Genomic DNA, 15,000 nt, shown 5'->3' with positions numbered 1-15,000 from the left:
AAGCTCATCTAGTCCACAAAAGGGAACACTATCAATGGCTGCTAGCTATGATGACTATATACAGTCATACCTCGGGTTACAGACGCTTCAGGTTGCCTTTTTTTGGGTTATGGACCCGCTGAAACCCGGAAGTACCAGAACGGGTTACTTCCGGGTTTTGGCAGCCGCGCATGCGCAGAAGCGCTAAATCATGCTTTGCTCATGCGCAGAACTACTGAATCGCAACCCACGTGTGCGCAGACGCGCCGCTGTGGCTTGTGAACACTGCGGGTTGCGAATGTGCATCCTGCATGGATCGTGTTCGCAACCCGAGTGTCCACTGTAACTCTCTCCAGTGAATAGCACTTGCTGAGAATCACAAGCGGGGACCGTACTGCTGCATGCAGGTCCTGCTTGCAGACATACTTTTAAGTTGTAGGTGAACATATCAGACGACACAGCGATTCTTCAAACAGCTCTTGTTTATTCACAGGCCAGAACAGAACTGAACTGAAGGGTTCAGTCAGCCTGCTTATATAGAGCTCCAGTACAACGTAACTGTAACAATTTTCTAAAACTATCCAATCACTGAACGTCACTTTCAATCCCTTATTTGCATAACTATCTACAGTATCCCCCTGCTGGCCCAGGGTGAGAACTTCAGTACATAACACATACCATAGGCATCTGGGTGGCCACTGTGAGACAAGGATGAAAGCAAGATGGGCCTTCAGTCTAATCCAGCAGGACTCTTCTTATGACTAAGGGCCCCTCGAGACTGTGAGTATACATTGCAACATATCACAGACACCATAATGGGGCATTCATACAGGACGCATTGTTCCACTATATTAGTTGTTCTGCAATGATCCCCCAATGCATTATTGCTGTCTGGAGTGCAACAAAAGTGGAGCAATTAAAACAAACCAGAACACTTGTGGTATAAAAAGTCACAAGATTTCATCAGGAAGCTACGAGACATGGCCTGATTGGAAACAAAGCAGTGCATCTTTCCCCGAAACATTTGCAGGCACAAACAGTATTGAAAGCGAGATTGCATTCAACCACCCTGATACCACCACCATTAAGCACAAATCATCATGAATGCCTAATGAAAAGGATGTCTTAATGCTGTTTCTCCTACCAAAAATGAAATTAAAGTCTGAATCAGCTCTCAATGTGAGCCGACCTAAAGACTGCTGTATGTAACACACTTTAAAAAACTATCTTGATCCTATTTTAAGTTTAAAAAAAAAGTAGGAATGAAATTGCCTGGAAGTTCTCAATCATTTCGGAATGAACATCCATGTAAGAGTTAGGAAGGACAGGTTTCAAGGTGGGATGGCCTCAAAGATGCTGCTAAACCTCTCCTTTTGAAATCCATTCCACTGAAGACCCATTCCATTCTGTGCAGGTGGCAAGCACAGCAGCACAAGACATTCTCTGGAGCTGTGAGGTTCTAGAACAAGGTCCAGCGGCTTAAACATCTGGTAACCCAAGGAAGGAGAGCAGTGTCACTTTTGACACTCCGCAGAGCACCAGAGGAGCTATTCTGTTCCTCATACTCCCTCTGGTGGTCACGCCACACAATTAAAATAGAAGAACCCAGATCTGTGGTGAGTGAGGCAGGATTGACATTTTTGCAGAGAGTCTCCAAGGGTGAAAAGCAGAATGTGTATGTTAGGTGTGTAATTCTTTTTCCTTTTTGGATTTTGGAAAAAAAAATGCAATGGAGCCACTTAAGGATGCAATTTGAAATGAAAAGCTGGAAGTCAGGTCACTTGTTGGGTGTCCATGTGGCGTAGGTGTGTAGGTATATTGATCTGTATAGTATAGGTAGGTATTATATAGAGCAATGTAGGTATGTTTATGTTATGAAAATAAGGTAGTGTGTTGTGTATGTGTATTGTGTAAATGTATATGTATATGTATGTGTTTTATATGTTAATAAAATTTAAATTAAAAAAATATGAAATAAAAAGCTAGCACCAAGGATCCTTTTTCCTTGCAATTATTTACTGGTACCCCAGGTTCTTTGCCTTCACTGAGAGAAAAACAACAACCAGATGCCTCTTTATCTCCTGCATTGGTCTTCTGCTTCAAACTGAGGTCTGCACTGCACACAGTGGCGGAAAGCAGGCGGGGGTGTGGCTGGCGTGCATCCCAGGGGGCGTGGCAGCCGCCCGCAGGGGCGTAGCGTGTGTCCTGGGGGCTTGATGCGCTGCCTGCAGGGGCGTGGCGCCCAGCACGGGGGGGGGGGAGCTGCGACCGCACCCCTTTGCAATCATGGTTCGGGGCGGGGCGCCCCCCCTGCCCCCCTCTTCCTCCGCCAGTGACTGCAGTGTGTGCAGGTGAAAGACCAAAAGAGAACTCATTGACCTATGCATAATGTGCAGAATGGATGGGGCCAGAGAGGTTGCAAGGATGTGGAAGAGAGAGGTGAACCATGCAGATATATCAGTGTCCCTTATTCTTTACTCAACACCAGCTCAGTCAAACAATAATTTTAATTTGAAGTTCCAATGGGTTTTGAAAGCTTTGCTTGACATCTGTATATTCCAGGGGTGATAATGTACCACAGTAGGGGAAACGTTTGTGTTGATTCCTACCTTTATCTCAGAGAACAGCCTCCTCTCTACTTGACCCTCGTGGTTTTCAGCCTTCCATTATTACATGAACACTTCTCCACCCTTCTCACTCCTTCCTCCCGTCTTTTGCTGTATCCATCTTCCTGTAAGGAGAAGAAAAAATGTTAAGAGCACGTGAATTCAGTTCAGAAGAACACCCTTTGCTGAGCTAGTGCCATCTAAATGCTTTGAACTACAACTCCCATCATCCCCAGCTACCATATGCATGGGAGTTGTAATTCAAAACATCTGGAGAGCACCGGGTTGGTGAAGGCTGAGGACTGCATCCAATGGTGACAGCAGCAGCAGAAAACACTTACATTCTTGCAAGTTGTGGGGATATTGCCCCTAAGCATTTTGAGCTCCGTGTTGCTCATGAGCAAGTGGCATTCAAATGAATTAATGGGGAACCTCACCAAATGTTTCAGTTTGTGTTCTTGCGACGTTGATGTGGCCAGCTGGCTACACTGTCACATAATGCTCATAGGTAGCTTGAAAGAGCGTATTCTGGGCTGTATTCAATGGTGGCTTTGCAGCTGGTGGAAAGCACTGACTTTTGCGCAATTCTGGGCATCCGGATTTTACCAGTCTCCCCCTTCCCATCACTGCCTTCCCAAGCTGCCCCTGAGGTTTGGGGAACCCAATATGGGATATAGTGGCAGAGGGATGCAGCAGGTAGCACTAAGGGAACTGATGGACCATCTTTGCTCTGCCAAGTGAACAAAGTGATAACTAGCATCAAGAATGAGGAAAATAATAAAGCAGAGGTGGGATACTGCTTTTGATAGGATTCCTAGCAGCTTAAACGTTAACACTTCTTTTGCAAGGTTGTTTGCGTTTTGAATTAAAAGTTAAAGGTTGCATTGCAGCTAAGGGAAGAGCTGCTGTTAAAATCTCAGCGTGTTTTACAGGTTGTACCCATGAATTCAGAAATAAGCACAGCTGAGTTCAATGGAATTCCTAAGTTCAATTGAATTCCTAAATATGCCACCATGTCTGATCAGGGAATGTGAAGGCAGCCCCCGCCCCCCCAGCCAAATTTCAACCTGCAAACTACTTCGCCAGCTCACTATTCTATGGTGGGAATTTAGCTACAACTGTCACTGTATATGAAATCTGTTGCCATTGCAGAAGCCCAGAAGAACCAATGACCCTTTAAATGGAAGCCAAATACAAACTAAATTAGCATTGCCACCCCAGCCTACTGGAAACACAACCCCTTCATGATAAACTCTGCAGCAAGCTCTCTGCTGACACCGTTCGGTACAGATCTAAAAGTAGGAAGGAATGTAGAAAGTGAGGTTGTTTCACTGCGTGTATAACGGGACTGTAGAAATAACTTATTCAAATGAAGTAAAATTCAATCTACAGGGAAGGCAGGAGGAAAGGGTCCTTATGGGGGCTAAAATATATATAAATCGTAAAAAACACGGGGGGGGGGATGAAACAGATGTGCCAAGATAAAATAAGTTAGTGCCACCCTGGAACAGGGCTGTAAGCCTCCACTCTCTGGAGTAAATGGCAAATTTGTAGCTGAGTAAGAAATGAGGTAGGGACGCGTTTCCGTGTGCTGCTGTGGTTCGTCAGAAGCGGCTTAGTCATGCTGGCCACATGACCCGGAAGCTCTACGCCGGCTCTCTCAGCCAATAAAGCGAGATGAGCGCCGCAACCCCAGAGTCGGCCACGACTGGACCTAATGGTCAGGGGTCTCCTTTACCTTGACCTTTACCTTTAAGAAATGGGGTAGAATATTTGATATGTGTCTGTTGTGTGGTGGTCATTTTCTCTGCCTAAATGGTCTATAGTAATAGAATGGTCCCCTTCATGGATCACTGCCTTGCCGTGGCGAAGGGGCTTGAATAACTCAGAGAAGCTATGAGCTATGCCGTGCAGGGCCACCCAAGATGGACAGGTCATAGTGGAGAGTTTTGACCAAACGTGATCCACCTGGAGGAGGAACTGGCAAGCCACTCCAGTATCCCTGCCAAGAAAACTCCATGGACAAAGACAACAGGCATATAAAAGTTATGACACTGGAAGATGAGCCCCTCAGGTCAGAAGGCGTCCAACATGCTACTGAGGAAGAGTGGAGGACAAGTACAAGTAGATTCAGAGCTGATGAAGCGGCTGGGCCAAAGCCAAAAGGACGCTCAGTTGCGGATATGCCTGGAAGCGAAAGGAAAGTCCAATGCTGTAAAGAAAAATATTGCATAGGAACCTGGAATGTAAGAACCATGAACCTTGGTAAGTTGGATGTGGTCAAAAATGAGATGGCAAGAATAAATATTGACATCCTGGGCATCAGTGAAGTAAAATGGACAGGAATGGGCGAATTCAGTTCGGATGACCATCATATCTACTACTGTGGGCAAGAATCCCGTAAAAGAAATGCAGTGGCCCTCATAGTCAACAAAAGAGTGGCAAAAGCTGTACTGGGATGCAATCTCAAAAATGATAGAATGATCTCAATACGAATCCAAGGCAGACCTTTTAACATCACAGTAATCCAAGTTTATGCACCAACCACTGGTGCTGAAGAAACTGAAATTGACCAATTCTATGAAGACTTACAACACCTTCTAGAAATGACACCAAAGAAGGATGTTCTTCTCATTATAGGGGATTGGAATGCTAAAGTAGGGAGTCAAGAGATAAAAGGAACAACTCGCAAGTTTGGTCTTGGAGTTCAAAACGAAGCAGGGCAAAGGCTAATAGAGTTCTGCCAAGAGAACAAGCTGGTCATCACAAACACTCTTTTCCAACAACACAAGAGACGACTCTACACATGGACATCACCAGATGGGCAGCATCAAAATCAGATTGATTATATTCTCTGCAGCCAAAGATGGAGAAGCTCTATACAGTCAGCAAAAACAAGACCTGGAGCGGACTGTGGCTCAGATCATCAGCTTCTTATAGCAAAATTCAAGCTTAAACTGAAGAAAGTAGGAAAAACCACTGGGCCGGTAAGATACAATCTAAGTCAAATCCCTTATGAATACACAGTGGAAGTGAGGAACAGGTTTAAGGATTTAGATTTGGTGGACAGAGTGCTGGAAGAACTATGGATGGAGGCTCGTAACATTATACAGGAGGCAGCAACTAAAACCATCCCAATGAAAAGGAAATGCAAGAAAGCAAAGTGGCTGTCCAACGAGGCTTTACAAATAGCGGGGGAGACAAGGAAAGCAAAATGCAAGGGAGATAGTGAAAGATACAGGAAATTGAATGCAGATTTCCAAAGAATAGCAAGGAGAGACAAGAAGGGCTTCTTAAACGAGCAATGCAAAGAAATAGAGGAAAACAATAGAAGGGGAAAAACCAGAGATCTGTTCAAGAAAATTGGAGATATGAAAGGAACATTTTGTACAAAGATTACCATAATAAAAAACAAAAGTGGAAAGGACCTAAGAGAAGCAGAAGATATCAAGAGGAGGTGGCAAGAATACATAGAGGAACTATACCAGAAAGAAATGGATGCCTCGTATACCCCAGGTAGTGTGGTTGCTGACCTTGAGCCAGATATCCTGGAGAGTGAAGTCAAATGGGCCTTAGAAAGCACTGCTAATAACAAGGCCAGCGGAAGTGATGATATTCCAGCTGAACTGTTTAAAATTTTAAAAGATGATGCTGTTAAGGTGCTACACTCAATATGCCAGCAAATTTGGAAAACTCAGCAGTGGCCAGAGGATTGGAGAAGATCAGTCTACATCCCAATCCCAAAGAAGGGCAGTGCCAAAGAATACTCCAACTACCGCACAATTGCGCTCATTTCACACGCTAGCAAGGTTATGCTTAAAATTCTACAAGGCAGGCTTAAGCAGTATGTGGACCGAGAACTCCCAGAAGTGCATGCTGGATTTCGAAGGGGCAGAGGAACCAGAGACCAAATTGCAAACATGCACTGGATTATGGAGAAAGCTAGAGAGTTCCAGAAAGACGTCTATTTCTGCTTCATTGACTATATAAAAGCCTTTGACTGTGTCGACCACAGCAAACTATGGCAAGTTCTTAAAGAAATGGGAGTGCCTGATCACCTCATCTGTCTCCTGAGAAATCTCTATGTGGGACAAGAAGCTACAGTTAGAACTGGATATGGAACAACTGATTGGTTCAAAATTGGGAAAGGAGTACGGCAAGGCTGTATATTGTCTCCCTGCTTATTTAACTTATATGCAGAATTCATCATGCGAAAGGCTGGGCTGGATGAATCCCAAGCCGGAATTAAGATCGCCGGAAGAAATATCAACAACCTCAGATATGCAGATGACACAACCTTGATGGCAGAAAGTGAGGAGGAATTAAAGAACCTTTTAATGAGGGTGAAAGAGGAGAGGGCAAAATATGGTCTGAAGCTCAACATCAAAAAAATGAAGATCATGGCCACTGGGCCCATCACCTCTTGGCAAATAGAAGGGGAAGAAATGGAGGCAGTGAGAGATTTTACTTTCTTGGGCTCCATGATCACTGCAGATGGTGACAGCAGCCACGAAATTAAAAGACGCCTGCTCCTTGGGAGAAAGGTGATGGCAAACCTAGACAGTGTCTTAAAAAGCAAAGACATCACCTTGCCAACAAAGGTCCGTATAGTTAAAGCCATGGTTTTCCCAGTAGTGATGTATGGAAGTGAGAGCTGGACCATCAAGAAGGCTGATCGCTGAAGAATAGATGCTTTTGAATTATGGTGCTGGAGGAGACTCTTGAGAGTCCCATGGACTGCAAGAAGATCAAACGTATCCAATCTTAAGGAAATCAGCCCTGAGTGCCCACTGGAAGGACAGATCGTGAAGCTGAGGCTCCAATACTTTGGCCACCTCATGAGAAGAGAAGACTCCCTGGAAAAGACCCTGATGCTGGGAAAGATGGAGGGCACAAGGAGAAGGGGACGACAGAGGACAAGATGGTTGGACAGTGTTCTCGAAGCTACAAACACGAGTCTGACCAAACTGCGGGAGGCAGTGGAAGACAGGAGTGCCTGGCGTGCTCTGGTCCATGGGGTCACGAAGAGTCGGACACGACTAAACGACTAAACAACAAACAAATAGAATGGCAGAAGTGGCCTGAAGCTCCTATGTCCAAATTGCCTGCAACGAGGAATCTCAGGATTATTTCTACCAAAGCATGCAGTGTATATACAGAATGATAGAAAAAAGGAGAGGGGGAAAGAGTCCACACACCAGAAGAGGGGGGCGGGGGAGGTGGAAGAAAATGAAAAAGAAGGAATGTTCTTTGATGAAGAAGGCAGATGTGCAAACAATCACTGGTGAACAGTCTGGTTCTTCTGTTCATAGTAATTAGGGAGAAGCTATAACGAAGTGGAGCCCTAACCAAGGACAAAGGATGGCAGAGAACAAGAGGTGGCATGTTTGCATCAGTTCCTTGCTGAAAATATATGAAAAGGGTATCATGCAGAGGGGAGCTTCTAAAAATCTAAAAAGTCTTAAAATTCTAAAAAGTCTTAAAATTTTATATATATATATATATATATATATATATATGCAATCCTCTAGTATTTTCCATCATTTTTACTACCTTCATCTATGCACCAGGGGGCAGACTATGCAAAACTACAGTTTTGCCAGTTCAAGCATGTTTTTTGTGTTTTTTAAAAAATGAAAGAAAGTGGGGAAAAGTTATGCGCAGGTTCGCTCTCTGCAACTATACTTTTGAAACCCCAGGAGTTTGTAAATAAAAAAGGAAGCATTCAATGTCAACTGAAAATTTATAACATCTCTGACAAATCTGTTCTTTTGTTTTCTTTCCGTTTCCGGGTCCTTAGTTGGGACATATTCAGCCTTTCTTTCTCAGCTGTGAGCATTAACACAATTGCTTTACAATAAATGACACTGAATGTTAGATTATTATCAGCGCCATCCTAGGCATGCTTGTTCAATGCGTCTGACTTCCTGATAAGCGTGTATAGCACTGCAGCCTAAATGACCCTGGACCAGAGCATGAAATAATATTTAGCAAACACATCTGACAATTTCCTGCAATTGCAAAGGGTACGTGTGAAAACAACAATGAAGTACAGTGGTAACTCGGGTTACATACGCTTCAGGTTACATACACTTCAGGTTACAGACTCCGCTAACCCAGAAATAGTGCTTCAGGTTAAGAACTGTGCTTCAGGATGAGAACAAAAATCGTGCTCCGGTGGCGCGGCAGCAGCAAGAGGCTCCATTAGCTAAAGTGGTGCTTCAGGTTAAAATCGGTTTCAGGTTAAGAACAGACCTCTGGAACAAATTAAGTACTTAACCCGAGGTACCACTGTACAAACCTGGGTAGCTCTGCAAGTCCCCCACTCCACTGTCAGCAGTGAACTCACTGGATTAGCCATCTTAGCCTTATGCATAAATGCAGTTGTCATACAGAGACTCACTCCGTGATAACAGAACAACAAGTGATGATTACTTCTATGGGAGTACCAACCACCACAGACCAAACATCACAAAAAAGACATACTCTCATACAAGTGATGTTTCTATCCTGCTGAAGTTGAGCAGGTGTGGCTTTGGTCAGTGGCTGGATGAGTACCCCATGTAAGATAACTTGAATTCCATTACAGAAGAAAGGTGGGATAAAAATGAAGCAAGCAAGCAAACAAACAACGCAGAGCAGTCATAGCCAAATGCTTGCCAACTGATGCAGATTTCCATGTTTAGCCAAATCTGTCACTAAGTCACTGAGATGGCTCTGATGCAATGCTAAACCACGGTTTGTTTCAATGGCTAAACCAGCAATATCTGACAAATGATCTCTGGGTAGCTGTCAAACCAGGATCTGAAATTAGTTTGGCACCAGTTTGCAAACCATAGTTGGTTTGTAATTCCACCTGAACCAACCAGCCATGGACTGGGACATTTTTTTCATGCTGTTTGGGTGGCGTCCTGGAATTCTTGAGGAAAGAAAGGGGAGACCACACAATCCATGGTTTGTCTATATGTTTGGAACACAAACTATGGTTTGTTGCCTAACCAAAAAACATGGTTTGGCAATACAGCCAAACCAATCCATAGTAGTGCTCCATAGAATGATGTCCATATATTGTGCAAATCGTCTCTTCCAATAGCTTCCTAAGTAGACAACAGTTAAGCAACTGCAGTATAGCTGAATTTACACCTAGTTTTAGAGTTAATACGAAGAATGTGTTCCAACCTGCATTACAAATGTGTGTCTTAAGCATTGCATTGTGCCACAATCCTAAAAGAACTGCCCAGAGTTCAAAGGTTTGGCAATACACATGGCCATGCTGGCATTTCCTAATGAATTTGCGTGTGGTTTTATGATAGGAAAGAAGCACGATAGCTCAGTTGGTTAGAGTGTGGTGCTGTTAACACCAAGGTTGCAAGTTCGATCCCCAGAAGGGACAGCTACATATTCCTGCATTGCAGGGGGTTGGACTAGATGATCCTCAGGGTCCCTTTCAACTCTGATCTATGATTCTACGATCATCAACAACACCGAGGAAAAGCACTGAAAACTCATCAATAAGCTATTGGCTCTGCTTTTATTTTCTGGCTCCCACCAAGCAAAAGTGATAAAAAGGGAAACGGCAGAATTAAGTCATGTCTTATCTTGAATTAAGAACAATAGGTTTCACGCGGTGTTAATCCCAGCAATTCAGATCCCCTTTAAATCACATGGGACATATATTGAGAAACAGGGCGATAATCCACTCTGACTGCCATCCCAAATCTTTGCCGAGCGAGACTTTGCCAGGTTTTAATAGCTTCTCACAGAAGTAATAATTTACAGCAGTAGGTAATCAAGGGACGTGTGGCAGAGGAGATGAGAAAATGGCATTACGCTGGTACTTTTATTCCAGTCAATTCTGTTTAACAGCTAGCCATCCCACCCCAGGCCCTGACCAGCGGCAATCATTCCTTCTAATAGCAAATGCAATTGGCGAGTGCTGACGGGGATTGCAGCCAAAAAATGAGGCGGCTGAGAAGAGAGAGGGGAGGGTGTTGAGGTGCTTAGAGAAAGCTGGAGGTTTGAAATAGTATGTAAAATATTTTTTAAAGGAAGCCCTTTTAAGGGTAGGGGGGCGGTGGCAGGGCTGTGTCAGTGGAGACCATGCAGCAATGGCAAAGGCAGGGATGCAGGTAACATGTGTGTGAGCAGGTGGTGACTGCAGTGCCAAGGGAGCAACAGTGGCAGGGCGATAAGAAAACAGGCAGGCTTTCTGGCCTGCGGTTGGCATGCCCAGGAACTCCTCTTTCCCCTCCTGCACAGATGAAGAAAATATGAATGGACCACACTGCACACAAAAGAGGTTTTTAATGTGCCTTCCAGCAATTGTACCTGCTTCCTTCCACAAACAAGATCTGCAGGAGTGGGAGGAACTAAAGAAGCAGCAGCAGCAGCAAGCTATGCATTCAGTCGCTACAGGGGATATGTATAGACCATGGGTAGGCAAACTAAGGCCCAGGGGCCGGATCTGGCCCAATCGTCTTCCAAATCTGGCCCACGGACAGTCCAGGAATCTGCATGCTTTTACATGAGCAGAATGTGCCCTTTTATTTAAAATGCATCTCTGGGTTACTTGTGGGGCATAGGAATTCGTTCATTTCCCCCCAAAAAATATAGTCGCTCCCCCCCCCCCACAAGGGACAGTGGACCGGCCCCCTGCTGGAAAAGTTTGCTGACCCCTGGTATAGACTGCAGTTTACGTTCAGGAAACCAAGCCGCTGCTGAAAAAGAATGCAACAGGCAGGCTGCCTGGAGTCTGCAATCCAAAGCACAGGATGGAATTCAAAGAAGCACTGAGCAAATAGCTCTGCCAGTGCAAGTATTTCTGCTTGCCTGCTGGAACAATATTCCCTCTCCTTCCATTGCTATGGGGCGGTTCTCCCAACCCTCTCCCCACAAAGTGATTTAGAGGGGCAACGGGGAGAGGAGAGGAGGAATCCCTGTTGCGCCCCCTGGCGCAACTATTTAGCAATAGAGTTCAGTTGGTACAGGGTGAGACCCTTAATCTCTGGGTCACAGGTTCGAGTCCTACGTTGGACAGAATGATTCCTGCACTGCAGGGGGTTGGACTAGATGTCCCTCATGCATGACCCCTTCTGCGATTCTATGAATCTAGCTCAAATTTACTGGTGTGAACACTGTGCCCTTTACTGAAGTCAGCGGGACTTAAGTCTGTGAACACACTGTCAAAACCTCTTTGGTTTTGGTAGGCGAGGTTCAGCTGGGATGCAGTACGGTCTTGGAGGAAAATCCTAAACTTTTCTATGACGGTGCATAAGTGCTGTTTGGACTTCTATTGTTTATTTGTTTGTTGATTACATTTCTTTCCCACACTTCACCATAAGGTGTCAGGGTGGTTTGGAAAAATATATATTGTAAGATAACTTAAAACAATATACAATCAGAAGGGCAAGGTGGGCTCTAAAATATATTTACCTCAGGGTCCATAGGTCTTCAGCATACAGCAAAAGCTATACAATGGTACCTCGGGTTTAGAACTTAATTTGTTCCGGAGGTCCGTTCTTAACCTGAAACTGTTCTTAACCTGAGGTACCACTTTAGCTAATGGGGCCTCCCACTGCTGCCGCGCGATTTCTGTTCTCATCCTGAGGTAAAGTTCTTAATCCGAGGTACTATTTCTGGGTTAGCGGAATCTGTAACCTGAAGCGTCTGTAACCTGAAGCGTCTGTAACCCGAGGTACCACTGTACAGTGAAGGGGCCAGAAACATCTCTGTGGGTGTGGCACCCAGATATTAGCATCACTCTGTGTCTCCTCTCTCAGTGACTCAGAGCTGAACTTGAGATCTGCCTGCATCAAAACGTTCTGTGTGTGAGGTAAGCCTGACGATGTGAAGGCTGTGTTTGAGGTGTTTTATCTCTTAGTGGCTCCTTCATAAACTCAGTGCTGGATGATGCAGTCTCATAAATTAAGCACAGATATACCGTATGCCCAGTTTGCACGTGTTTTATATTTAATATGAGAGCAAGGCATTAGCGATGATGGCTATGCTCTGCCAGTGTGGTGTAGTGGTTAAGAGCGGTAGTCACGTAATCTGGGGAACCGGGTTCGCGTCCCCGCTCCTCCACATGCAGCTGCTGGGTGACCTTGGGCCAGTCACACTTCTCTGAAGTCTCTCAGCCCCACTCACCTCACAGAGTGTTTGTTGTGGGGGAGGAAGGGAAAGGAGAATGTTAGCCGCTTTGAGACTCCTTAAAGGGAGTGAAAGGCGGGATATCAAATCCAAACTCTTCTCTTCTTCTTCTTCACAGTTGGAGGCAGCAAGATTTCTGGGTACCAGTTGCTGGAAAACCACAGGAGGAGAGAGGGCTTGAATCCTGCTTGCAGATTTCCCACAAGGCATCTGGTTGGTCATTCTGAGAACAGGATTCTGGGCTAGATGGGCCATTGGCCTGATTCCACAGGCTCTTTTTATGTCCGTAAAATGTACCAGGGGAGTTTTGGACATTCTTAAAATTGAATAAAGGACCTTCCTTCTCAAAAGTTACTAATGATAAAGCTACCCATACAGTGGTACCTCAGGTTACAGATGCTTCAGGTTACAGACTCCAATTAACCCAGAAATAGTACCTCGGGTTAAGAACTTTACCTCAGGATGAGAACAGAAATCACACGGCGGCAGCAGGAGGCCCCATTAGCTAAAGTGGTACCTCAGGTTAAGAACAGTTTCAGGTTAAGAATAGACCTCCATAACAAATTAAGTACTTAACCCGAGGTACCACTGTATTAAGATGGCCCACCCATGTGATTGGACTCCTTGGAAAAGTTTACAAAATTGGAAAAAGAGGTGACCGCATAATGCTAGTGCATTCTTTAGTAAGGATAAGGGACACGTCATCCTTATGGAGGGACACATTTTGGTTCATCGCTGCTGACATTCACAAATAATGATAACGATTTATTATTTATACCCCGCCCATCTGGCTGGGTTTCCCCAGCCACTCTGGGCAGCTTCCAACAAAATATTAAAATACAGTGGTCTGTTAAACATTAAAAGCTTCCCTAAACAGGGCTGCCTTCAGATGTCTTCTAAATCCTTTGATATGAGATTCCACCCTATCATCATTAAAAAAAAATACAATTAAAAGAATGTATAGTGCCTATTCACCCAATTCAAGTGCTGTATGTCATAACCACGGCTGGAATTTTATATGCAAAGTTTTGGAAAGGTACTTGCAAACCTAGTAAGCCGGATTTATTAAGGAGACTCTGGGATAAATTCAGTATTATAAAGTTAACTGCTATGCTTGGAGATAGAAAGATTTACTGAAGTTATAAATAGCTGGGACTTAGTGACCCAATATGTGAAAAAGGCCTAGTAATCTCATGAACAGGAATAGATTGTGTATGTTTTATGATGTAACAAAGTAGTTCCTCGCCTTCCTGTACTGTGACCAGGTTGTGATTGATATTTAATAATATCTGAAATGGATCTATTTACAGTAATATCTATTCAGTATTATTAATCTAACTTTAAAATGACTTTAATGAATTGAGATATTGTGTAGTGAACTAACATTATGTGAATAGAAATGTATTTTACTATTTTGTATTTGGCAGTTTTAATATAGTCATCATATTTATTAGTATTTTATTGTATGCTATTGAGATTTTTTAAAGGGAGAATAACCTCACATCCAGTCCACACTTTCACATAAGTTAACCCGAACACAACTTGAACAGCAAACGTCCTTAAAATGCAGGTGATTAAATGCTTAGCTGCAGCAGAAGGGTTAATGGAAGGTGAAATCTGAATGAGATATGAGAGATGATCTGGGTGGAGTGAAAAAGACCAGGCCATTGAGGCTGCGATGCAAAGCAGCAGAGAACAAGGTCAAAAGGAGGCTTTTCTTCTTCTGAGAACTGGACTACACAGGACTGGATATACTACATGGGAACAACCAATCAATGCATGATAATAAAAACTAAGGCTTGATCAGCTGCTCACAGATCTATACAAGGAAGATTAAAACAGCTATCAATGCAGAAACTAGGGGATAATATAGCACCATGCCCAGTTGCAGCAGAAGATTAACTGAGAAGCCAGAGTATAGCCATCACGGCTAGTAGCCATCCAAACCACAGAGTTCTTTCAAAGCTATCCAAGCCACACACTTCTTCTTGTGGACGTGAGTTCCACAGTTTAACTACGCACTGTACTTTCTTCTTGCTTTTTCACAGCTCTGACTGGATCCCACCCCCGCCCCCAAAATTAAGGCAGCCAGCACCACTGTGGCTGCTCTTCCCCCAAAACTAAAAAGACACGTGAAAAAGAAGAGTTTGAAATCAACAAGATCAAACCCCAACCGATTAAAATTCTAGCTCACCCATGTAAATATAAGGAAGGCAGATACCCTCCTACCATATTCTACTCCCTCACTGCAGGGAGATAAGCGCCA

At 44.1% G+C, this 15,000-nt stretch overlaps 1 protein-coding gene across 1 annotated transcript in view; it reads right to left on the bottom strand.

Moving 5' to 3' along the window:
• The window catches only part of FRMD4B (FERM domain containing 4B), a 240,086-nt gene that overhangs the window by 170,201 nt on the left and 54,885 nt on the right, over positions 1–15,000 (bottom strand). Inside the window, exon 2 of the mRNA XM_080995685.1 lies at positions 2,589–2,710. The gene's annotated coding sequence lies outside the window, so the exon portion shown is untranslated. The remainder of the gene's footprint in view (positions 1–2,588; positions 2,711–15,000) is intronic.

This window comes from Podarcis pityusensis (assembly GCF_964106645.2).
Source record: "Podarcis pityusensis genome assembly, chromosome: 2".
Taxonomy (NCBI): Eukaryota; Metazoa; Chordata; class Lepidosauria; order Squamata; family Lacertidae; genus Podarcis; species Podarcis pityusensis.
The sequence above is the reverse complement of the archived record's forward strand: the minus strand, read 5'-3'. Positions and strand labels throughout refer to the sequence as shown.